We start from the raw sequence: 24,261 nt of genomic DNA, 5'->3' as shown, positions 1-24,261 counted from the left end.
TGTCCAAAATGGAAAATGGCATTCATGGACTACTTCTTTCTCTTATTTCACGTGTAACTCCTTAACAGAAAACAACTCCTGCACACGGAGGGCCTTATCAGACACGGGACAGAGGCCACAGTATTAGCCTCAAGTGCTCATAGCCTCCTTCACCAAGCCCATCCATTCGGTGCACTGTTGGCCCCAGGGGAGACGAGGCAATATTCTCCCTTCCAGGTCATCTTGGGGCCCAGACCACCAGCTGGAGAAATGATGTGGAGAGAGCAGGCAGGAGCTCCCTTCCAGGTGGGAAACGCAAGGCAGGCAGCCTCCTCTAACGGTGCTGCCGTGGCTGGATTGAAATTGTGCTCACTTCCACTCAAGTGAGCAAAGCACATCTGTGTTGCATATTTTCTACTATTGATCTTTCCTTCCTTAGTCTCCCACCCCATCAGCTCCACTGGACAGCAAGGGAAGGGAAAAGGCCTTTTCAACATGTCCATTCACAGGAAAGCAGTGTCGTAAGTCTTCCGACTGCCTCCTTCCTCACTGCAGCTGTCATGTCAAGTGTATGCTCCTTCTTTGGCCTGTCCCGCCACAAGGGCACCCAGTGGGTGGGATACACATGGAGTTACCATGTCCCCAGGTGGGCGAGGGAGACACAGGTCACAGGTCTGTGGGCAGTCAGTGTAGGCCCTGCTGTCTGGGCCCCTGCTGGCCCCTGCAGCAATGGAGTCCTCTCTGCCAGGCCCAGCTCACCTCTGCTCCTGAACCCTGCACCTGGCATCTCAAGGTCCATGTTGTCTCTGTCAGGCCTGGCATCTTTCTCAGCTGCTGACATGGCCTTGCTTTGGCTCTCTCATCTATTCTGCAGCCCTGGTGGATAGGGTCACCATGCTCCCTATGGCAAGGCCCCTGGGTGCTTACCCTCACCTAGTGGTTCTGACCTCAGCCCCTCCGTCTCTCCTCTGCTACATGGGAACTCCAAGACACCTTCCAAGATACTCAAGGTCAAAACAGACTCATGGTCAATAAATTCTGAGCCTCATCTGTCTACATACACCCACCTGCCATGCCATTTATTCTGATGTGGCTGTAGGATGTTTCTGGCAGGACCCCATGCAAGATGGTGTCAGTCTAGGCCCACTGGGTGAAGGGAAAGGGCCTGTTCACTTTTAGCTTTGCTTCCATCCCATTCAATGCCACCCCCTCTTTCAAAAGTCTGCGCTCAGAGTGAGGTTAATGCAGCAGACGGGGTTTGGCTGCTACCTTATTCTCTCCCACAATCCACAAGCCAGACAGAGCCACTTCCCCAGGGTCATGCTCCTCCCTTCCAAAGGGGCTTCTGCCCTGTCCTCTTTCCCAGAATCATAAGGACTGTTGGAGCAAAATGAGAAAGCCAGCTTACAGGTAAGAGAAAAATCCAAAATATTCTAAGGATACTTCCTCCCCTCACGCTTTCTACTAAATAATAATAATGACATACAGTTGTGGTCATTGTTAAAGAAAAAGGAAACACAGCCATCCATCTCAACATCACTGAATTTAAGTAATCAATGACTATAATAAGAAAGGAATGATTTAGGGGAAATTCTTGTAGTGACAAAATGTTGGAACTAGAAGCTCCAGAATCATATAAAACATTTAGGACCTTTCTATTTTGTAGAGGAGAAAGCTGAAATACTGCAAGTTGAAATGACTCATCCTAGGTCCCAGGTCTAGTGAAGAGTGAGGACCAGAAATCACATGTACTGGGCTACCAGCAGTCAGATATAATCAGCCCCCAAATCTCCTGTGGTTCACTATAGATAAAAGAAAAAACAAAACAAACAAAAACAAGGAATATCTGACCAAAACAAGGTACATACACAGCAGGGTTCACTGGGCAAGAACAGATGCAAACCAGAGAGATTTTGAAGAGCCTGGGATCCCTAGACTATTCAGCACTGCCATGGATTATCCCCTCTAAATACATATGTTAAAGCCCGAGCCCCTAGTGTGATGGTATTTGGAGTTAGGCCTTTGGGAGGTGATAAGGTCACTAAAGTGAAGCCCTCATGAATGACATTAGTGCCTTACAAGAAAAGGCAGCAGAGTGTTTGTTTCCTCTCGCTCTCCCCATGTGAGGTCTGAAATTGTCTACAAACCAGGAAGAGGGCCCCCAGCAGAATCCGACCATGCTGGCACCCTGATCTCAGACTTCCCAGACTCCAGACCGTGTTAAATAAATTTCTGTTGTGTGAGCCACCCAGTCTATGGTAATTTTTTTACAGCAGTCTGAACAAACGAAGACAGGCACTTCAAAGAAAGCATCAATGCCATATTGGGCCATTTATTCAACAAGTTCTTAATAACGGTGTGCTATGTGCCAGGCACCATGGTACATCAAAGCAGAGTCGCAAGGAAGAGTAAAACAGCAATCTGGGAACCGGAGACCACACATTTCAAGAAGCAAATGAAAGAGGCCACCGAGCAAGAGGTTGGGGTAAAGAAAGACAGAAATACAAGGGATAGTCCAGATTCTAAGCACCATGTTTGGCAAACCCCACACCATTTAGAAGACTGCATACAGAATCAACCATCTGCCCCAGGCAAGAAGCTTCTAGGGTGTTTCTTGCTAAGGCAGAAATCTCTCCCAATAAAGAATCCTCAGGAATGTGCCTCGCACACCAGCCCCATCCCGCCAGACCCTTCCTGCTCCCCACCTCATAGACCTCTCTGAGACAACACCTATTTCTCACTTGGCTATTTTTCTGCTGGAAAATAACCACGTGTACCCACCAAAGCAAAGGCTTCTGGTTATGTTACCAGAACACCAGGGGTTTGGCCTAGGTCCTCCGGCTTGCCACACAGCAGAAAGCCAAGCGCTGAGACAATTATTGCCAAGAAAGAAGTCTTTAATCCAGTGCTGCAGCCAAGGCAATGGGAGTCCAGTCTCAAACCCATCTCCCTGACCTACTAAACCTAAACCTAGGGGTTTCTATAGTAGGGAAGAAATGTAACAATGTGTAAGAAAACAGGAATTAGGGAGGGCCAGAGAAGCAACCAGGATGAATGAGGGGTCTTCCATCTCATTGTCTGAATGTGATGATCTGGTGAGTTTCAATTCTTTGTCACTTTTTTTGAGAGACCTGAAGGTCATTTCCTGAGGAAGGAACTCAGATAAAACAAATGTAAGGTTTAAGCTCTAAGACCAGAAGGGTCAAGTTCTGTGTTTATGCAAGAAACTATCTATGAGACTATTGGGTTGGTTTCAGTTAGCTAAATGTTCACCTTTCCATTGTCATTATTTGGACAAAAATTTCCTCTTTCTGTTTTCCTCTTCTCCTCCTCTCTACATCTTTTGCCTGTGCAAAGGAAACTTGGAAAATCAGAACACTAAGCACAATTTTTCAACCACCATGATTCTAGCAAAAAGGATTTTCTAATCACAAGAAATCCTCCAGATGAAGACACAAAATTCTTCACTTAAACAAGATTGTGCTTTATAGAGTGGAGGAGATAAATGTGCCATGTAAACCCCTGTAAAGTATTTCTCTTGGTAAAGTATGTTAGATATACAATTGTTATCAGTATTTTATAACAATGAATTGCATTGTAAATGCGACACCTAGAAGGTTTTTAAACTACTCCTTTTAAAAAATTTACATCTTCCTTGTTCCAAAAACGTTTAAGGTGGGGGAAAATCCCATCACTAGTTGTATGTGGTAGTTTCCTTCCATGTCACACTCTCAAGAGTTTAGCAGAGCACTAGATCTGTTGTTCACATTGCATTGATGGTTGGCCCTTAAATAGTTTTAAACTTCGAAGATCCACTTATGGGTGGATTTCCTCCAACTTTGCCACCCCTGAAACAGCAAGACCAACCCTCCTCTTTCTCTTCCTCCTCAGCCTACTCAATATGAGATGATGAGGATGAAGACTTTTATGGTGGTCCACTTCCACTTAATGAACAGTAAATATATTTTCTCTTCCTTACAATTTTCTTAATAATAACACTTTTTCTGCAGCATACTTTATTGTAAGAATACAGTATTTAACACATAAGATATACGAAATATGTGTTAGTCAACGTTTTACGTTATTGGTAAGGCTTATGGTCAACAGTAAGCTATTAGTAGTTAAGTTTGGGGAAAGTCAAAAGTTATATGTGGATTTTTGATTGTGCAGGAGTTCGGCACCCCTGACTCCCAAGTTGTTTAAGGGTCAACTGCACTTACAATGCTGTCCTGTTTCCTATTTTATTGTCCGTAAGATGGAAAATAGACACATGTTGTAAAATTTTTGTGCCATAATTTCGCTTTTTTCCCTTTTTGGTAATGCCATGATATTTCCATAATTCAGAGAGAATTATGGACTACGTGAATGTCCTGCTACACCACAACACAGGCCTAGCCCTTCAGAGAACTCACTCTTTCTTTCCCCGGTCTCACATCTATTGTGATGAGATGATGCAGTGATGGGCATGTCCCCTGTCTGAAGTTCTCAGCCGGAATTTGAGCTCTCCCCATTCAGGCTCAGACAGCTTTCCTGGCTTCTTGGCCCACAGGCCCCATACACTGCATGCCCTGGCTATTCTGATGCCTTATGCTAGTGTCCTATTTTCACTCTTTACTTTCTCTCCACCTCGGGATATTCTTCCCCAAATTATGCCATGAAATCTCCCTCATCCTCCACCTCTCTCCACACTTTCCTGGCATTCAATTTACAGATAATTGTTTCTTTCAGTTACTTGGATTCCTGCCTTGTTGACCCATCTGTATGTGGAATCAGATCTGTCACTTTGCTGCCCGCTCTGCTCCCACTCACACTTGGATCCTGACCAATGCATCCTATCATCAGGTCCCATGAGCCTTGAAAGGCAAACCTTACAGACCCTCATTCTTCAAGCATCCCTTCATTCATCCGACAAATATTTCCTTCGTGCCTAATATGTGCAAGGGCTTCCGTAAGTTGGGGCTGACTCAGGAATAACTTACCGCGTGCTTTTGGTCAGCTTTTTGCTTGGTCTCTTCTTGACTCCAAATTCCTGGCCTATACCTTGTCCCTCATACCTCATACCTGTGACTCAGGCCCTGGGCATTGGACTTATCTTCCTGACATCGCAGAGCTGAATTCCACTATCCTCTCCAGTTCCTCATGATCACTTTCTGCTCCTGGGCTTGCCCCATGGAGCCCTATTCTTGAGTCAACACTAGATGGTTCCCTAGCAGGCCTGCAACCCGCCATCCCTCCATTGCTGCCCTGCCACGCAATAGTCATTTGTTTCTAGATCCACAGTATGTGTGTGTTGTATTGAAAACTAACAATAAAAAATTAAATTAAAAAATTATTGAGAGGAAGCAATTAATCTATTAGTCTAGTTACTGTGTTTTTCCAAGTGTATATTATACAGGAAGCTCTGTTCCTTTCTATTTTGTCTCGGTGAGGTTGCATGATACTATTTCCTGACTTTGACTTTCAACTATTCCTGAGCTTCTTTGGCTTAGAAAATGATTAGGTTTGAGCCAAGCTGAGGCTGTCTCAGAAAGTAACTGAGCATTTCTCAACAAGCCAGTGGGGCACTTTGTTCTCTTTGTTCTTCTTAGATAATTAACACCTGCTCGTTCTGCAGCTCATGCAGTCATGAAATGTTGAGATAGAAGCAGGGGAGGGAAAGATCACCTTGCCCCACTTTCCATCCTATGTCATAATTGAGCTTATTGGGAGGCTGATGGTGACAGAGATTATTTATGTCACAAGGAAGTTCCCTTTTTGGAAGTGTACTTTTGTGTGTGCGTGTGTGTGTGTGTGTGTATGTGTTTTTTTTTTTTTTTTTTTCAACTGAGTCTCTCTCTGTTGCCCAGACTGGAGTGCAATGGCACAATCTCGGCTCACTGCAACCCCAACCTCCACCTCCCAGTTTCAAGTGATTCACCTGCCTTAGCCTCCCAAGTAGCTGGGATTACAGGTACCCCCCACCACGCCTGGCTAATTTTTTATATTGTTAGTAGAGACAGGGTTTCACCATGTTGGCCAACCTGGCCTCAAACTCCTGACCTCAGGTGATCCACCTGCCTCAGCCTCCCAAAGTCCTGGGATTACAGGCGTGCACCACTGCGTTCAGCCGGAAGTGTACTTTTTCAACCTTTCTACTGATGGTGGGTTACATTGGAGCATTGAGCAAGGGACAAATGCCCTGAATGTTCTTGACCCACCAGTCCTTCTCTGTCCAGGGCTCATTGTCACTGATGGAGGGCAGCCACACCAGCCCAGCCAGCCCCGTGGAACCAAAATGGTACATCCAGACCACCTTGTCCTTCTGTTATAGTGAACCAAGTGATAACTCCCAGGACTTTTCTCCCAACTGTCTTACTACTTGTAGAGTTTGTAAAAAATGTCAGTTTTCCATGAGATGTCCTTCCAGTATGGGAATGATAACTATTATCATAAGTACCAAATAATATAATGCATGTAAAGTACCTGGCTGTTCTGTATGGTTAAAGAAATTATCATGGTATGATATCACAAATCACTCAGTTTATTGCCATACAAAGAGGTATTTTTTCTTTTGGGTCACAATGCTTACACATGAGCACATTTCACAGGGAATACCCTCGATTAGATAACGTCCATTTACCACATAGTGAGTGAGCTTCAAAATTATTAAAGTCAAATTGCTCAAGTGGGATGGAAGCAGGCCTCTGTGGAAAGGAGAGTCTAATCAAAGATTGAGGTGTATCTTTACACAAGCAGTTCTCAGAAGAGATGGCATCCAAGAGATGGCAGCAGAGATATGTGACTACTAGAAGGCACCTGGACGCTGGCTAACTTTGTTTTGTCAGAGAAGTGGCTAGTGGAGTGCAGCCTAAGCTTTTGGAGTATCTGTGAAACTCTGGAGTTTCTATGTATTTGAATTTCAGCAGCTAACATGTGCGGTCTCATAATGTATGATGTCACATTCTCAAGACAGCAGGAAAACCCTCCAAGTTCTCCTCACAGCAAAACATGTCACTCACATAGCAAACTACAAAAGTGGAATCATTTCAAAGCTCCATAATACTGGCACAGTATCTGGCACAGAGCGGGCATCTGAGAGGCACTGGGTTTGCAACAAACATTTTAAGAGATCTAAATATCGGCCTTAGGTTTTTTCTCTTCTCTAGCTGTTATCCAAACTTAATTAGTGTCCCCTTATGACACGGATTGGTAAGCAATCCTTCCCCATATTCTAGCATAAACTCTACATATGAACATAGTCTCATCCAACCCCTCAGGCATAAACTGTAAATAAATGAAGTTCTACTTGTGGCTTGTAAAATATATACCCTTTGTCATATCTTTATTTTGAAAAAATATAAACTGTTCCAAAATTTCATTTATTTCCCCAGGTTTTCAAGAAATAATACCTTAATTTGAATTACAGCAGGGAATTAAGGTTTTTGCTTGTTAAATAGTCCAAAGAGAACAGCTTGACTAATACCATATCTTCAAAGACTGTCAGGTGGAGATTTGCCTTGGCTTTTTAGAAGACAGATATATAACTGTTCAGGTGTCTCCAAATGACCAAAATGTCCAAAAGACGCCAAAGAATAAGAATGAAGAGCGTATGAGAAGGCATCTGAAGTGTAAGGAGGCATTCAGCCAGACGCGGTGGCTCATGCCTGTAATCCCAATACTTTGGGAGCCCGAGGCAGGCGGACCACAAGGTCAGGAGACCCAGACCATCTTGGCTAACACGGTGAAACCCCACCTCTACTAAAAATATCAAAAAAAAAAAAAATTGGCCGGGTACGGTGGCGGGCGCCTGTAGTCCCAGCTACTTGGGAGGCTGAGGCAGGAGAATGGCATGAACCCGGGAGGCGGAGCTTGCAGTGAGCCAAGATGGCGCCACGCACTCCAACTTGGGTGACGTAGCCAGACTTCGTCTCAAAAAAAAAAAAAGAAAGCATTTAAATGACTGTGCTTACTATCTTAAATCAATTCTATTAAGTAATAAATAGTGAAAGTTGCATTGACACTTCCCAAACACAAGTGTATATATGTATATATGAAATATCTACATGTATGTTATATATTATATATTATACAATATTACATATTATATTGTATATTAAATAATATATATTATGTTATATTATATACATTAAATATTATATTATATCAAATATTATATTATGTATTTTTTTTGAGACCGAGTTTCACTCTTGTTACCCAGGCTGGAGGCAATGGCGTGATCTCCGCCTCCTGGGTTCAAGCTATTTCCTGCCTCAGCCTCTTGAGTAGCTGGGATTACAGGCGCACGTCACCACACCCAGCTAATTTTTGTATTTTTAGTAGAGATGGGGTTTCACCATGTTGGCCAGCATGGTCTCCTGACCTCGTGATCCACCCACCTCAGCCTCCCAAAGTGCTGGAATTACAGGCCTGAGCCACTGCGTCTGGCCCAGCTAAAATATTTTGCTCCAGGGTTACAAGAAGGGTAAATTTATTTATTCAAACTTGTAGTGGGTGAGCTCTTTTAAAAGAAGATTTCATTTTAGTCTTCATCTTTCTTCACAGTGATACCTTAGTTTGTACAACATTGTACAGTTTTCAAAGATACCATCATAGACCCTCAAGCCTTTTAGAACTCTTACAAGTCAGGCTGTTTGACTCCCAATCTGGTACTTGAGCCTCTTCAACACATCCAGCATCTGGATGCTCACTCCCGGAGCCTCTGGCAATCCTGCACCTCCCACAATGGGGAGTCTGTTTCCTTCTAACATAACTCATTCCACATTTATGGCTCTGTACCTCAGAGTCATCTGTAAATATTTTACTCCTACAACACGGAACCGTACATTGTATTGAAAGGAGCTGGGCACATTCCTCAGCCCCCGGGCTCGAAACTCCCTGAGCCTAGTACAAACACATCCCATCCTCCCATCCCACCACATACTGCCATATATCTCTCAAACTCCCTGAGCCCAGTACAAACACCACCTGGAAAGTCTCCGATAAGGAGACAGCCGTTCAAGGTTACTGAAAGCGTGGGAGCCAAAAGAATTTCTTTGTTCCCCTGCAACTTTCGGGCTATAAAAAGCAAACGCTCGCATTGATCGGGGCCCTCTTGTATACTGTGTAAAGGAGGGACCAGGTTCGAACTTGTAGTAAAGATCCTTGCCGCTTGGCTTTGACTCTGGACTCTGGTGGTCTTCTTTGGGGAACAAACAGTCTGGGCATAACATCTGGGGGCTCGTCCGGGATTCCCCAAGCCCACCAGACCCCTGGTCAACGGATCTGCTAAGATCGATCTACTGATAGGTGAGCTGGCTCGTCTCCGTTTGTCTGTCTGTGTCTGTGTGTCTGTTCTGAATCTGAATCTGTGACTCGCGAGGTCTGAAACTGAGGCTGGCATAGTCCTGGCGGACGCGCTATAGGACAGCCAGTGGAGACCGGTGGGAGACGTCCCCTGGCTCTCTTCTGATTTAAATTGCGATTTGAGTTGCCGGAGCACGTTCGCGATCTGGGCAACAGCTGACTCTGACCCCGGTTCCCGGGTGCGCGCTTGCGGTCTGAATTGCCCCGGTCCCCGGGTGCGTGCTTGTGGTCTGAATTGCCCCGGTCCCCGGGTGCGCGCTTGCAGTCTGAATTGCCCCGGTCCCCGGGCCCCCAGCTTCCGGCGCCGCACTCCCGGCCCCAGTCCCCGGGCTCCCGGCTTCCGGCGCCGCGCTCCCGGCCCCGGTCCCCGGCTTCCAGCACCGCGCTCCCGGCCCCGGTCCCCTGGCTTCCGGCACCGCGCTCCCGGCCCCAGTTCCCGGGATCCCGGCTTCCGGTGCCGCGCTCCCGGCCCCGGTCCCCGGGCTCCCGGCTTCCGGCGCCGCGCTCCCGGCCCTGGTCCCCGGGCTCCCGGCTTCCGGTGCCGCGCTTCCGGCCCCAGTCCCCGGGCTGCCGAGGCGCACCTGCGACTAGCTATCATTAATAAGTCAGATAAGATTTCCTCTATAGGGATTCTAACCCACATTCCTTTACAGGAAGAGACACAGAAAGTGAGACTGGGGAGAGGGAGAAAGTGAGAAGGGAAATCGGAAAGAGAAAGGGGAGGAAACGGCAGACGTGGAGAGTCAGAGAGAGAGACAGAAAGAAAAAGAGACTGAGTGTGAAGGAGAAAGGACACAGGATGACAGAGAGAAAGAGAGCACGCGCGAATGAAATAGCAGGAGAGAGCCGGCGGAGGGGAGGCAGCCGGCACTCACGGGCCCGCTGATAGGGAAAATAACTTTGAAGGGCCGGCAGGGCGGATGCGAGGGCGCACTTCGCGGACTAGCCCCCCCAGCCGCCTGACTCCATGGTGGCTTTACCCCTTCAGGAAATAGGACCCCCAGATGACAAAGGAATCCCCAGGCTCCAGTACTGGCCATTCTCCACCAGTGATCTGTATAACTGGAAGACTCAGAGTGCTCGGTTTTCAGACAACCCCAAAGATTTACTGGCTTTACTGGATAGTGTCATGTTCACCCACCAGCCCACTTGGGATGATTGTCAGCAGCTCCTCCGAATCTTGTTTACCACGGAGGAGCGAGAGAAAATACAGGTAGAAGCTAGAAAGCTGGTCCCGGGGGACGACGGTCAACTGACTGCCAACCCCAACCTCATAAATGCGACCTTTCCTCTGACCAGGCCGGCGTGGGACTACAACACGGCAGAAGGTAGGGGACGGCTACGCCTTTATCGCCAGACTCTAATGGCAGGTCTCCGGGCAGCTGCTCGCAAGCCCACTAATTTGGCTAAAGTATATTCTATTCTGCAAGAAAAGACAGAGAGCCCAGCCACCTACTTAGAAAGATTAATGGAAGCTTTTAGACAGTACACCCCCATAGATCCAGAGGCTTCAGGAAGTCAGGCAGCTGTTGTAATGTCTTTCATAAATCAGGCAGCCCCAGATATTAAAAGAAAACTCCAAAAATTAGAAGACTTAGGAGGAAAGCAGATTCAGGACCTCCTTCAGATAGCCCAGCGGGTTTACAATAACAGAGATACTCCAGAGGAAAGGCAATTTAAGGCCACTGAAAAAAATGACCAAGGTCCTGGCAGCAGTGGTATAGAAAGAGCATCTACAGCCAGAGTACACCCAACCCAGGCGGCCCCCCTGGCATAATAATCTGAGAAAAGACCAATGTGCCTACTGCAAGGAGGCTGGCCACTGGGTAAGAGACTGCCCCAAAAAGAAACAACGAGGACAGGGACCCCCCAGGGTCTACACCCATACTAGTCACTCAAGATGAAGACTAGGGAAGATGGGGTTCGGATCCCCTCCCCGAACCTAGGGTAACTTTGCAAGTGGAGGGGTCCCCGGTCCAGTTCTTGGTCGATACGGGGGCACAGCACTCAGTCTTAGTTAAAACTAATGGAAAATTATCCTCCAGGTCCTCGTGGGTACAAGGGGCCACAGGAGTTAAGAAATACCCATGGATGACACAAAGAACAGTAAACCTCGGAGCCAAGAATGTAACCCATTCTTTCCTGGTCATCCCTGAGAGCCCCTATCCCCTATTAGGGAGAGACCTGCTAACTAAAATGGGAGCACAGATCCATTTCCTCCCTGAGGGGCCCGTCGTGACAAACTCCCACAATCAACCCGTGTCCGTCCTGACTATAACCCTAGGAGATGAGTACTGGCTCCACCAGGAGCAAACGGCCCCTGACCAGGACATAGCAACCTGGCTCCAGCCATATCCAGAAGCTTGGGTGGAAACGGGGGGCTTAGGACTAGCAAAACACCGTCCTGCTTTATTTGTTGAACTTAAACCTGGGGCAGACCCCATGCGGGTACGCCAATACCCGATGCCCCTAGAGGCCAAGAAAGGAATTGCCCCGCATATCCGCCGGCTCCTTGACCAAGGGGTCCCTCGCTCATGCCACTCACCCTGGAATACTCCGTTGTTGCCAGTACGAAAACCTAATAGTGGAGAATACAGACCTGTACAAGACTTAAAAAAAAATCAATAAGAGGGTTGTGGACATACATCCAACTGTGCCTAACCCATATACCCTCCTGAGTACCCTAAACCCTAAACATCAATGATACACTGTTTTAGATTTAAAAGATGCTTTCTTCAGTTTGCCTTTAGCCCCTCAGAGCCAAAAGCTCTTCGCCTTCGAGTGGAATGACCCTGATAGGGGCATAAGTGGCCAACTGACATGGACCAGACTGCCGCAAGGATTCAAAAACTCTCCTACCCTGTTCGATGAGGCCCTCCATGAAGACCTGGGATAACTTTCCTGCCCCCAACGACCTTAAACCCTGCCTCGCTGCTGCCCAACCCGGACCTGGATGCCCCACTCCACGACTGCACTGAGATACTAGCTCAGGTGCACGGAGTTCGAGAAGACCTGCAGGACCGCCCACTTCCTGACGCCGACCTCGTCTGGTTCACTGATGGGAGCAGCTTCATGCATCAGGGCCAGAGGTACGCTGGAGTGGCAGTGACTTCAGAGACTGAGGTAATCTGGGCGGAACCCCTGCCCCCGGGGACATCGGCCCAGAAGGCCGAACTGATAGCGCTCACCCAAGCTCTTACCTTAGGGGCGGGGAAAAAGGTGACGGTATATACAGACAGCCGATATGCTTTTGCAACAGCGCATATACATGGGGCCATTTACAGGGAGTGGGGATTACTGACGGCTGAAGGAAAAGAGATAAAAAAACAAGCAAGAAATCCTAGCCCTGCTAACAGCCCTATGGAGGCCAGAAAAGTTAGCCATTGTGCATTGCCCAGGGCATCAGAAACTAACTACTCCAACTGCTCAAGGCAACTTTCTGGCGGACCAAACTGCAAGAAAGGTGGCGAAGGCTCCCAGCCAACTCCTTGCACTCCAGCTCCCAGACCCGGGCCCCCGGGACTTGCCATATTTCCCTGATTATTCAGAACAAGATCTCCAGTGGATTGACAAGCTTCCCCTGAAACAGATCCAGAATGGGTGGTGGACTGATACTACTGACCAAACCATCCTACCAGAAAAATTAGGACAACAAGTGTTAAAACATATCCACCAAACCACCCACCTGGGTGCTCGGCGGATGATAGACCTGATCAGACGCTCTAAGCTCAAATTCAGACATACAGCCAAGATGGCCAGCAACATCGTGACAAGTTGCAAAGTCTGCCAGCTTAACAACGCCTACCCCCAATCCCAGGCTGCAACGGGAACAAGGCTCAGGGGAACCAGGCCCCGTATCTACTGGGAAGTAGATTTTACTGAGATAAAGCCAGGAAAATACAGGTATCGGTACTTACTTGTCTTTGTAGATACTTTTTCAGGGTGGACTGAAGCATTCCCCACCAAGAAAGAAACTGCTCAGGTTGTAGCAAAGAAAATCCTGGAAGATATCCTCCCCAGGTATGGCTTCCCCGTCCAGATAGGGTCAGATAATGGGCCGGCCTTCGTCGCTAAGGTAAGTCAGGATTTGGCTTCCATCCTTGGGACAAATTGGAAATTACATTGGGCTTACAGGCCCCAGAGTTCAGGACAGGTAGAGAGAATGAATCGGACCTTAAAAGAGACCTTAACTAAATTAACTATAGAGACTGGCGCTAATTGGGTGGTCCTTCTCCCTACGCTCTGTTCCAGGTCCGTAATACCCCTTACAGACTGGGCCTTACTCCTTATGAAATTATGTATGGCAGACCCCCACCCTTAGTTCCCGGCCTAAAAGATGATCTGCTCAAGCCTGAAACAGAAAAATGTCTCTGAACTCTTATTTTCCCTACAAGCCTTGCAGAAAATTCATCAAGAAATCTGGCCCAAGCTGAAGGAACTATATGAGACTGGTCCCCCGCCGACACCCCATCCATACCAGCCGGGAGACTGGGTCCTGGTCAAGCAACACCGACAAGAGACTCTAGAACCCAGGTGGAAAGGACCACTCCAGGTACTCCTAACCACACCCACCGCCCTAAAGGTAGAAGGCATCGTGTCGTGGATCCACTACACCCACGTCAAGCTGGTGGACCCAACCTCCGACCTCCTGGGACCAATCATGGCGGCGGCTGAGGCACCAGACATGTGGACTGTGGACAGAGCTAGAAACAACCCCTTAAAACTCACCCTGCGCCGGCAGCATAGCTCACTGCAAACATGCAGTTAGGTAGTCTAACCCTAACGTTAGTCGCCCTAGTGGCCACTGGAGAAATCACAAAACCAGCTCATAATCCCTTTGTCTGGAGATTCTGGCTTTATGAAAACCGAACCCACCCCGGACAACCTCATAAGCCCGGGAAATTATTGGCCAGTGCTGATTGCCCCTCCTCAGGGTGCAACAGCCCAATTCTACTAAATTTTACTGGTTTCCAAATAGCCAAACCTATGACACCAACAATATGCTTTGAGTTTGATCAGACTAAATACAATTGTAAACACTATTGGTGGCACCAAAATGCCGGCTGTCCTTATAACTATTGTAACATCCATAGACCCCGTTATTGGGGAGAGAGAAAACAGTTAGACCCTAAGTGGCCCTTCCATCGTAGACAGGATAGAGACTTCTCATATACATAAATAGTTAGAGACCCCTGGAAATCCCGCTGGACCACGCCTCAACATGGGGCTGTATACTACTCCCCCTCCTCCACATGGCCTAGCAGTCACCTCTATCTGTGGCGAGGCCTAGTGCAAGTACTGCCCCTGGTCCACGGGAATATACAACGACAAGAAAACAGACTAACACAAGACTTACGTCCTTTCTCCTGGTTAAAGTTATTACAAGAAGGACTAGAACTTGCTAACCTTACAGGACTTCACAGCCTATCTGGCTGCTTTCTGTGTGCCACTCTAGGGCGTCCACCGCTAACCGCTGTCCCTCTGTCATGGGGATCCTCTACCTTTGCCCAAGCCAACAACCTCCAAAACCTCTCATATGCTCCTATCCTAAACGTGCCCCTATACCTAAACCCCAGTCAGGAGAAGTTTCCCTACTGTTTCTCAGGAACCAATTCCAGCCTCTGCAGCATCACTGCAATGCCCCCTAATATCACCTTAAGGGCTCCATCAGGCATATTCTTCTGGTGTAATGGAACCTTATCTAAAAACCTACCTAGTCCTTCTGTTAATAACCTACTGTGTCTCCCTGTTACATTAGTTCCCCGGTTGACTCTACTAACTGCTGGCGAGTTCCTAGGGTATACCGGTAACTGGACTAGTGCTGTTATTCACCCAGACCCTAGACCAAGACCTGTACGAGCCATATTTCTCCCCCTCATTGCAGGAATCTCCCTCACCGCATCCTTCATTGCGGCCAGACTGGCGGGGGGAGCCCTAGGTCACACCCTCATAGAAAATAACAAGTTGTACCAACAATTTGCCGTTGCTATGGAGGAGTCGGCGGAGTCCCTTGCCTCCCTTCAGCGACAGCTCACGTCCCTAGCTCAGGTAACCTTGCAGAACCGGAGGGCCCTAGACCTACTCACTGCAAAAAAAGGTGGTACATGTATATTTCTAAAAGAAGACTGTTGTTTCTACATAAATGAATCAGGACTTGTAGAGGACCGAGTCCAACAGTTACGCAAGTTAAGCACTGAAGTAAAAACACGGTAGTTTGCTTCAGCTGCAGACCAATGGTGGAATTCCTCTATGTTTTCTCTGTTAGCCCCCTTCCTTGGACCCCTGCTAAGTCTACTATTTCTGCTTACCGTAGGACCTTGTGTTGTTAACAGAATTTTACAATTTGTTAGGGAGAGATTTGACACCGTACAACTCATGGTCCTCAGAGCCCAATACCAACCTGTAAACGCTGAAACAGAATCAGACTTATAAGACCCAAGATTGGCTCTAAAGATACTTGAAAAGAAGGGGGGAATGAAAGGAGCTGGGCACATTCCTCAGCCCCCGGGCTCGAAACTCCCTGAGCCTAGTACAAACACATCCCATCCTCCCATCCCACCACATACTGCCATATATCTCTCAAACTCCCTGAGCCCAGTACAAACACCACCTGGAAAGTCTCCGATAAGGAGACAGCCGTTCAAGGTTACTGAAAGCGCGGGAGCCAAAAGAATTTCTTTGTTCCCCTGCAACTTTCGGGCTATAAAAAGCAAACGCTCGCATTGATCGGGGCCCTCTTGTATACTGTGTAAAGGAGGGACCAGGTTCGAACTTGTAGTAAAGATCCTTGCCGCTTGGCTTTGACTCTGGACTCTGGTGGTCTTCTTTGGGGAACAAACAGTCTGGGCATAACAGTATTCCTGTAAGATATTTATAAGACTGATACTGAAATGGGAAAAGTTCCCTTTTCCCCCTCAGATGGCATGGGATGGGGGTGTGGCTCACTTCTTCAGTGCTCAAACCTCTAAGGACATACAGATGGGCAGGCTGTGGGGCTCCAACCCCACAGCAGTGTCTAGGGGTGAATGTGTACAGCTCCTGAAGCCCCAGTGGGCATGTGTTACAGGATGCTCTTTTAGTTTAGCTGTGGATAGACAGCTTGTGTTAGTCAGCTCAGTTACATCCTCTACCTTATTACAAGGACAGAGGGCTTTCTGTATCCCTGGGTTTTTGTGTTGGTATACCAGAAAAATCGGATCACACGTGACCTTGGAGAATGAGTGCAAGGTTTCATTGAGTGGAAATAGTTCTCAGCAGATGGGTGAGCCAGAAGGGAGATGATTTTCCCCTAGAGTCGGGTCCTTGGTGGCCCAGGCTCTCCTCCGACCGCCCCAGCGAAACTCCATGTCGTTCTACTTCTGCTAGTCGGTGGCCTGCTGGCGTGCCAGTGCCTGTTGGTGCATTCCTCTCGACGTTCAGCTGCCTGTGTCTTCCTTCACTGATGTGTTCCTCTGGAAGTCCAGCTGCCTGTGCATCTGCCTACTGGGGCGGCGGCGGGGGAGCGGTGTTTATAGGCACAGGATGGGCGTGGCAGGTCAGGATGGTCTTGGGCAATGCAACATTTGGGCAGGAAATGCCTATCCTCACCTAGGTACGTGGGGGTGGAGGCTTAGCCAGGGACCACGCCCTCCTCTACCCAGCACTTCCCTTCCCAGCTTCTGTACCATTTAAAAGGACCATACTCTTTCCTTCCCAGCACTTCGGTACCAAAATTACTATTTTAAATGAAAAACACAGAAATTTTATTCCAACCTGTACCACTTTTCAGAATAATAAAATGCCACCCAAATTTAGTCATTATGCAAGAAATGTTCTCTAAGGATGAGGAAATGAGGTTTAAACAATGCCAACTTATGCCCAACTATCTCTCAACAGCTGAATCACAAAGCTGAAACCAGAACTCAGATCTGCTATTTCTTAGTAACTCTTTTCAATAGCATCTCATTTTCAATCAATAGGCCTCCAACTCCTTCATAAGACAATATACACATCAAATGATGAGGCTAGTTACAACTAGTGTGGTCTTTTCTCCATTGATGTGACTGGAAATTTTGACTCCAAATAAAGCCTAGACTTCAGCATCTTGTCTCCAAGACAAATCAGATTTTAAAACTTAACGGTTATTTTGATAAAGCAAGCAATAGACTCAGCCTGGTTTAAAATTTAGTACATCACCAGATGTGTCTTTCACCAAAGAGAATGACAGGCGTTGTGTAGAAACGACACCTGCCAATTCTTAGAATATCTGATTTCAGTAGTACATTTTTAGCTGAATGGCAATCATGAAATATAAGCTGCATTTGGCTCTCCAAGATTCCAGCATTTGGAGCTAGGTACTGTTGCTTTAAATATTATATAGACATTGAAATTTACATGCCTACCAGCATTAGTATGAATTAGCCTCTTTGAATCATGAATAGCCTTAAAACAAAGCTATGAGCAAAAGGTTAGCAATTTCTAAGTTGCACTTTTGACCACAATGGTTCCAGAAATATTTTTCCTAGGCACTTTTTATTTACCATTAATTATCAAATTACTTTAAATTGACAGTATTTTTAAAGACACTATATAATTCTGTGACTCATGTATCAGCAGGTGCTCACATTACTCAGAATTTTTCAGTCATGGGAAAGTTAATTATAATAACCTTAATTATTTCTCTGCAACAGTAAAAATGGACCCTGAAAAATACCACTAGGGGCTTAATGTTTGACACACAGATAAAAATGAGCAGTGATTTTTTGTAAGCCACTGCATTAAATCACATAATTGGACAGAAAACATTTACGTGCAATTTGTTTTTGCAATTGTATTCTAAGTGGTGTAATTTTTAATTATACACAGAGAGTTCAATGTTCATTCCTTGAATTTTTAAGCTACATTTTTCTTTTCTACCTGCAGCTCCTTTGTTCAGGCTTGCTTCTCTTTTCACATGGATTATTTGAATTCCTAAGTCAACAATAAATTCACAGCTTCCTCAGTTTTACTAGTGCAATGGTAAGATGAAAAACATATAGCTTGGGAAATACAGCACAACTCTGGAAAAAAAGTAATAATCATTTTCTCTAATTAAGAAATGTTTTCAGGCCGGGCGCGGTGGCTCAAGCCTGTAATCCCAGCACTTTGGGAGGCCGAGACGGGCGGATCACGAGGTCAGGAGATCAAGACCATCCTGGCTAACCCGGTGAAACCCCGTCTCTAGTAAAAAAATACAAAAAAATAGCCGGGCGAGGTGGCGAGCGTCTGTAGTCCCAGCTACTCGGGAGGCTGAGGCAGGAGAATGGCATAAACCCGGGAGGCGGAGCTTGCAGTGAGCCGAGATCCGGCCACTGCACTCCACCCTGGGCGACAGAGCGAGACTCCGTCTCAAAAAAAAAAAAAAAAAAAAAAAAAAAAAAAGAAATGTTTTCAGAATGGTATATGGTTGTTCCTTTCTATCCTTTCTTTTTTAGGCAAAGATCAGCTGCCTTTGATGTCTGACACAATCACATGCATATAGTGTGACAGTTATCAATTCTGTACTTTCCCAGACGTCAGTCCATACTCCCTTGCCTTCATCTCAGTTTTAGTACAGCAGGAAACCCGCAGTCATGCTGTGAATGGCTGATGTGGTGGTCGTTGTCCCTCTGCACACCAGTGTGTGGTTTCCTAGCTTGATTTGCCCAGAAATGTGTCAGAGACTGAATAGCAGCTGATGTACAGGGGCCAACCCACATCAGGCTGATTTGGATGAAAACCCAAATGGGCAATCACACTTTCTAGTAGGAAATCTTGCTGGGACATCAACAGTAAGATCTGAAGATATGGCCCGGTGTGGTGGCTCACGCCTGTAATCCCAGCACTTTGGGAGGTCAAGACGAGGGGATCACGAGGTCAGGAGTTTGAGACCAGCCTGGCCAACATGGTGAAATCCTGTTTATACTAAAAATGCAAAAATTAGCTGGGCGTGGTGGCAGGCACCTGTAATCCCAGCTACTCGGGAGGCTAAGGCAGGAGAATCATTTGAACTTGGGAGGTGGAGGCTGCAGTGAGCTGAGATTGCGCCACTGCACTCCAGCCTGGGAGACATGAGTGAAACTCTGTCTCAAAAAAAAAAAAAAATTCTGAAGATATTTGAGGGAGAATGCATACTAGCAATAGTAGTAGTAGCAGCAGCAGCAGTAGTTAACTGACCTAGAGAAATAAAAGACCAATATCTGGACACACCTTTTAGGGGTTGGGCCCCATTTCCACAGTGAACCTTGGAATGAATTGGTCCTCAGCTTTCTTCGTGTCTCTTTTTTCAGACCCTGAGTTGCCTCACTCTTTCTTCTGACTACAATAAGCATTACTTCCTTTCAAGAAGACTGCCAAATCAGCCCTTAGAAAAGACAAAAACAAACATAATTTTGAAAAAGCTTAACTGTAAAAATATGCTTCAACTAGGTATTCAAAGTAGTGAAAAACTAGAGAAAATGTGGGAGGTACAGTGGAAAGAGAACAAGCTTCAGAAAGCCACCTCATTATTTGGAATTACACCCCCTGCTCAGAAACACAACCTGATATGGTTTGGCTCTGTGTCCCCACCCAAATCTCATCTCGAATTGTAATCCCTACATATCAAGGAAGGGACCTGGTGGGAGGTGATTGGATCATGGGGGCGGGTTCCCCCACGCTGTTCTTGTGATAGTGAGGAGGTTCTCATAAGATCTGATGGTTTTAAAAGTGGCTGTTTCCCCTGCTTTCTCTCTCCCTCTCTCTCTCTCTCTCTCTCCTGCCACCATGAGAAGATATACCTTCTTTCCCCTTCACATTCCACCATGATTGTAAGTTTCCTCAGACCTTTCCAACCATGCGGAACTATGAGTCAATTAAACCTCCTCTCTTGAGAGGCTGAGACAGGCGGATCACGAGGTCAGGAGTTCGAGACCATCCTGGCTAACATGGTGAAACCCCATCTCAACTAAAAAATACAAAAAGTTAGCCGGGCGCAGTGGTGGGCGCTTGTAGTCCCAGCTACTCAGGAGGCTGAGGCAGGAGAATGGCGTGAACCTGGGAGGCGGAGCTTGCAGTGAGCTGAGATCACGCCACTGCACTCCAGCCTGGGCCACAGAGCCAGACTCCATCTCAAAAAACAAAACAAAACAAAACAAAAAAAACCTCCTCTCTATAAATTACCCAATCTCAGGTAGTATCTTTATAGCATAGCAGTGTGAGAACAGACTAATAGAGAGGACTGGAGGCTGAGGCAGGAGAATTGCTTGAGGTTAGGAGTTCAAGACCACCCTGGGCAATATAGTAAGAGCCTGTATCTACAAACAATACAGAAATTAGCCAGGCATAGTGGTGTGCACCTATAGTCTCAACTACTGAGGAGGTTGAGGCAGGAGGATCACTTGAGCCCATGAGTTTGGAGCTGCAGTGAGCTATGAACGTGTCACTGCACTCTGGTCTGGGTGACAGGGCAAGACCCTGTCTCATTTTATTTATATATATATATATATATATGCTTATCTGGTCATTTCCCTCAGTTCTTAACACAGAGCTTTAAAACTCCTTGGAATTGCCTGAGTGATGGGAGTATCTTTGTTATGCTAAGGAGGTGACTAGTGGTGACCCTGGATAGCTTCAGGAGGGAGAGCTGGTCCCAGAGAGACCACGTGTGTATTACAGAGCTGGGACTTTCAGCCACCTAACCTTTGGGAAGAAGAGCTGGAGAATGAGTTCAATCATGTGGCCAATGGTTTAATAAAACCCCAATAAAAACTCTGTGCATCAAGGCTGAGAGGAGCCTCTTGGTTGGTGAACTGCTGATGTGCAAGGAGGGCAATTCTCTGAGGAGAGAGCATGGAAGTTCTGCCTCTGGCCCTGTGCTTATCCCTTGTAAAAAAATAAAATAAAATCTTTGGACTCCACACTTGATATGCCAAAGAAAAAAGTTAAGCTCGAGAACTCAAATGAAACAAACAAAAACTGCCACCTTTTGTCCTCAGAGAGCTGTGATTCCACATACTTACTTCACCTGATTTAAATATAGATCTACCGAGGGCAAGATGCTTGCATTACTAACTTTCCCCCACGTCTCTCTTTGGACAGATAAAATGTGGATTCGGTGAGCATTAATCAAAACCTCACAAGAATGTAGCCACTGGCCTCATTGCCTATCTTCCCCTTTCTAGTTTCTTTCATCTTTCCCCTCCTACCCGATCTTTCCCGTTTAAATATTGAAGTCCTCAAAACCCTCTTTGGAAAAGGCACAGGCCACAGATCCTATTGTGATATGTGTTTCTTTTTCCTGGGTGCATCTTTAGCCTTAGCAAAATAACCTCTATACTGATTGATTTTTGTCTCGGACACTTTTTGGTTTACACCCTTATAATAAAACTGTAAGAGGCCAGGCACAGTAGCTCACGCCTGTAATCCCAGCACTTTGGGAGGCCGAGGCAAGTGAATCACAAGGTCAAGAGATGGAGACCATCCTGGCCAACATGGTGAAATCCCATCTCTACTAAAACTACAAAAATTAGCTCGGTCTTGTGTCATGTGCCTGTAGTCCCAGCTACTTGGGAGGCTGGGGCAGGAAAATCACTTGAGCCCAGGAGGCGGAGCTGCAGTGAGAGGAGATCGTCCCACTGCGCTCCAGCCTGGCGACAGAGAGAGCCTCATTCTCAAAAAACAAACAAACAAACAAACTGTAAGAGTAAGTATAATGCTTTTCTGAGTTCTGTGAGGCATTCCTGTGAATTATCCAAACTGAAGGGCTCATCAGTCAGAGGTGTGGGAGGCCTGGGAGGGGCTGGAACTTGCTGCTGGCCTCTGAGGTAAGGGCTGTCTTATGGAAGACTGAACCCTTCACTGTAGGGTCTGACGCTAGCTCTGGATCGTTAGTCAGGATTTAATTGCACCACTCCCAGTTCAAGTGGAAAATGAGCTAGAACAATCATACCTGGCTTTAATTATTATATGAACCTCATTCAAAATCACCCAAGTGCAGACAAATTCTGTTTGCCCACATTGTCATTGAAAATCTCTGCGTGGTTCCAGATTATAAGTCAGGGTGTAAGTCAGGGATCTCCAGCAAAGATAAATGAGAGGGACATCCCCAACAGGGCATGGAGGACTGCATTCAAGGCAAACGTGGACCCTCAATTTTCCATAGTGTAATAGAAGGCCACAAGAGTGGCTTTTGAAATACTCATGTGTTACAAAGCCAAAAAAATGACTCTTACGACAGAATATCCAGGCCAGTGAGCAGGCTTGTTCCTATCCCCAGAGGACAGGCTGAGGGTGCAAAACAGCCTACCAACATGTAGATTTCCATGCAAAAGACAAGGGCACAGCCAGATCTCTGTCCTCAGGAGGGAGCCAGACCTGGGAGGTGCTCCTTTTTTTAGATGTGCAAAAGAGACAACAGTCTGACTTCCCAATAATAGGGGAAGTTAATTAAATTATAAGCCATCATCTAAAGTTAATTAAATTTTAAGATGTCATCTAAAGAACACTGTGTAGCCATTACCAATCATGTTGCAAAAGTGAAATCCTGTGGAAAGCTGTTCCCCATCAATTAAGTAGAAAAACGCTAGTGACTGAACAGTGCTTTCGAATGAGTCCTGGAGGATGGGACAGCCCAAACCCTGTCATACAATCTTTTTCCCTCATTCCAGCACATTCTTCAGGCAGCCCTCCTGTAGCCTCCCAGTCACCATTCCCAGTCTCCCAAATGGTAGTCTTTTCTAGGTCCTCTTCTCTCTACTAGAAGAATGATAAAAGGAAGGAAAGCAGGGAAGGAGTGGGAGATAATTGGTGTTGCTTTCTAAGACTTCATCTAGGTAACCTGCTACCTCAATATACTTATGACTGAGGAGCTCCAGGGAGCTGGAATGTTTATCACTCCAGGTAAGATGCTTGATTTTAACTTGAGCCAAGTGAGGGATTCATTTATTCAATGAACAGAAACTGGGCACCTACGAAGTACCAAAGAATGAGAGGAGGGCAAAGAATATACACATAGAAAAGGCAGTCCAGCCTTTCAGTGAGCAAGGTGACAGCAGCATGATCCCATGCATTAGCAACTTTAAAACAAGGAGCAAGCACCTATCTGCAGAAGTAAGGAAAAACTTCACAGAGGAAACAAAGTCCCCTAGGATCTGAAAGGTGGAGCAGGAATGGCATGCAGGAAAGGGCGAATGGAAATTTCACGGAGGAAAATCAGAAAATGCAATGTGAGGCTCAGCCTGCTTTGGAAGCAGGGAGATGTCCAGTGTACCTGGAGTATAAAAAGTGGGTGGATGGGTGTCTTCTTCCCAGCACTTCACTCATTATTTTTTTTTTTTTTTTTTTTTTGAGACGGAGTCTCGCTCTGTCGCCCAGGCTGGAGTGCAGTGGCGCGATCTCGGCTCACTGCAAGCTCCGCCTCCCGGGTTCACGCCATTCTCCTGCCTCAGCCTCCCGAGTAGCTGGGACTACAGGCGCCCACAACCGCGCCCGGCTAATTTTTTTTGTATTTTTAGTAGAGACGGGGTTTCACCGTGGTCTCGATCTCCTGACCTTGTGATCCGCCCGCCTCGGCCTCCCAAAGTGCTGGGATTACAGGCGTGAGCCACCGCGCCCGGCCCACTCATTATTTTTAAGTCACCAGTTCTTCTCTCTACCCCTTCAGACTGCAAGTTTCCTAGGAGTGTCTTACCCATCTTTATTTTCTCAGTGCCTTGCATACATCAGGTATGCAATAGTATTTATTGCCTCGAATTTAGGCAAGAAGTAAGTGGGGTTGGATGTGAAGGGTTCTGTAACATGTGGAGTTTGGACTTCATCCTATACACCCTTAGGGGGAGAGGTTGGAGGCTCTGCTGAAGACTTTGTTAGGATGAAGGAAGCACATCTGTCTTTTAGAGGGAAAATCTCCTGGCTCTGTGTGTGTGTATTGGGGACTGCAGGAAACAACTACAGTACTGAGGGATT

At 46.6% G+C, this 24,261-nt stretch overlaps 1 long non-coding RNA gene across 1 annotated transcript in view; it reads right to left on the bottom strand.

Moving 5' to 3' along the window:
• The window catches only part of LOC144330792 (uncharacterized), a 232,077-nt gene that overhangs the window by 177,881 nt on the left and 29,935 nt on the right, over positions 1 to 24,261 (bottom strand). The window lies entirely within an intron of this gene.

Source organism: Macaca mulatta, chromosome 8, assembly GCF_049350105.2.
Source record: "Macaca mulatta isolate MMU2019108-1 chromosome 8, T2T-MMU8v2.0, whole genome shotgun sequence".
Taxonomy (NCBI): domain Eukaryota; kingdom Metazoa; phylum Chordata; class Mammalia; order Primates; family Cercopithecidae; genus Macaca; species Macaca mulatta.
Note: the sequence above shows the minus strand (reverse complement) of the source record. Positions and strands in the feature narration are given on the sequence as shown.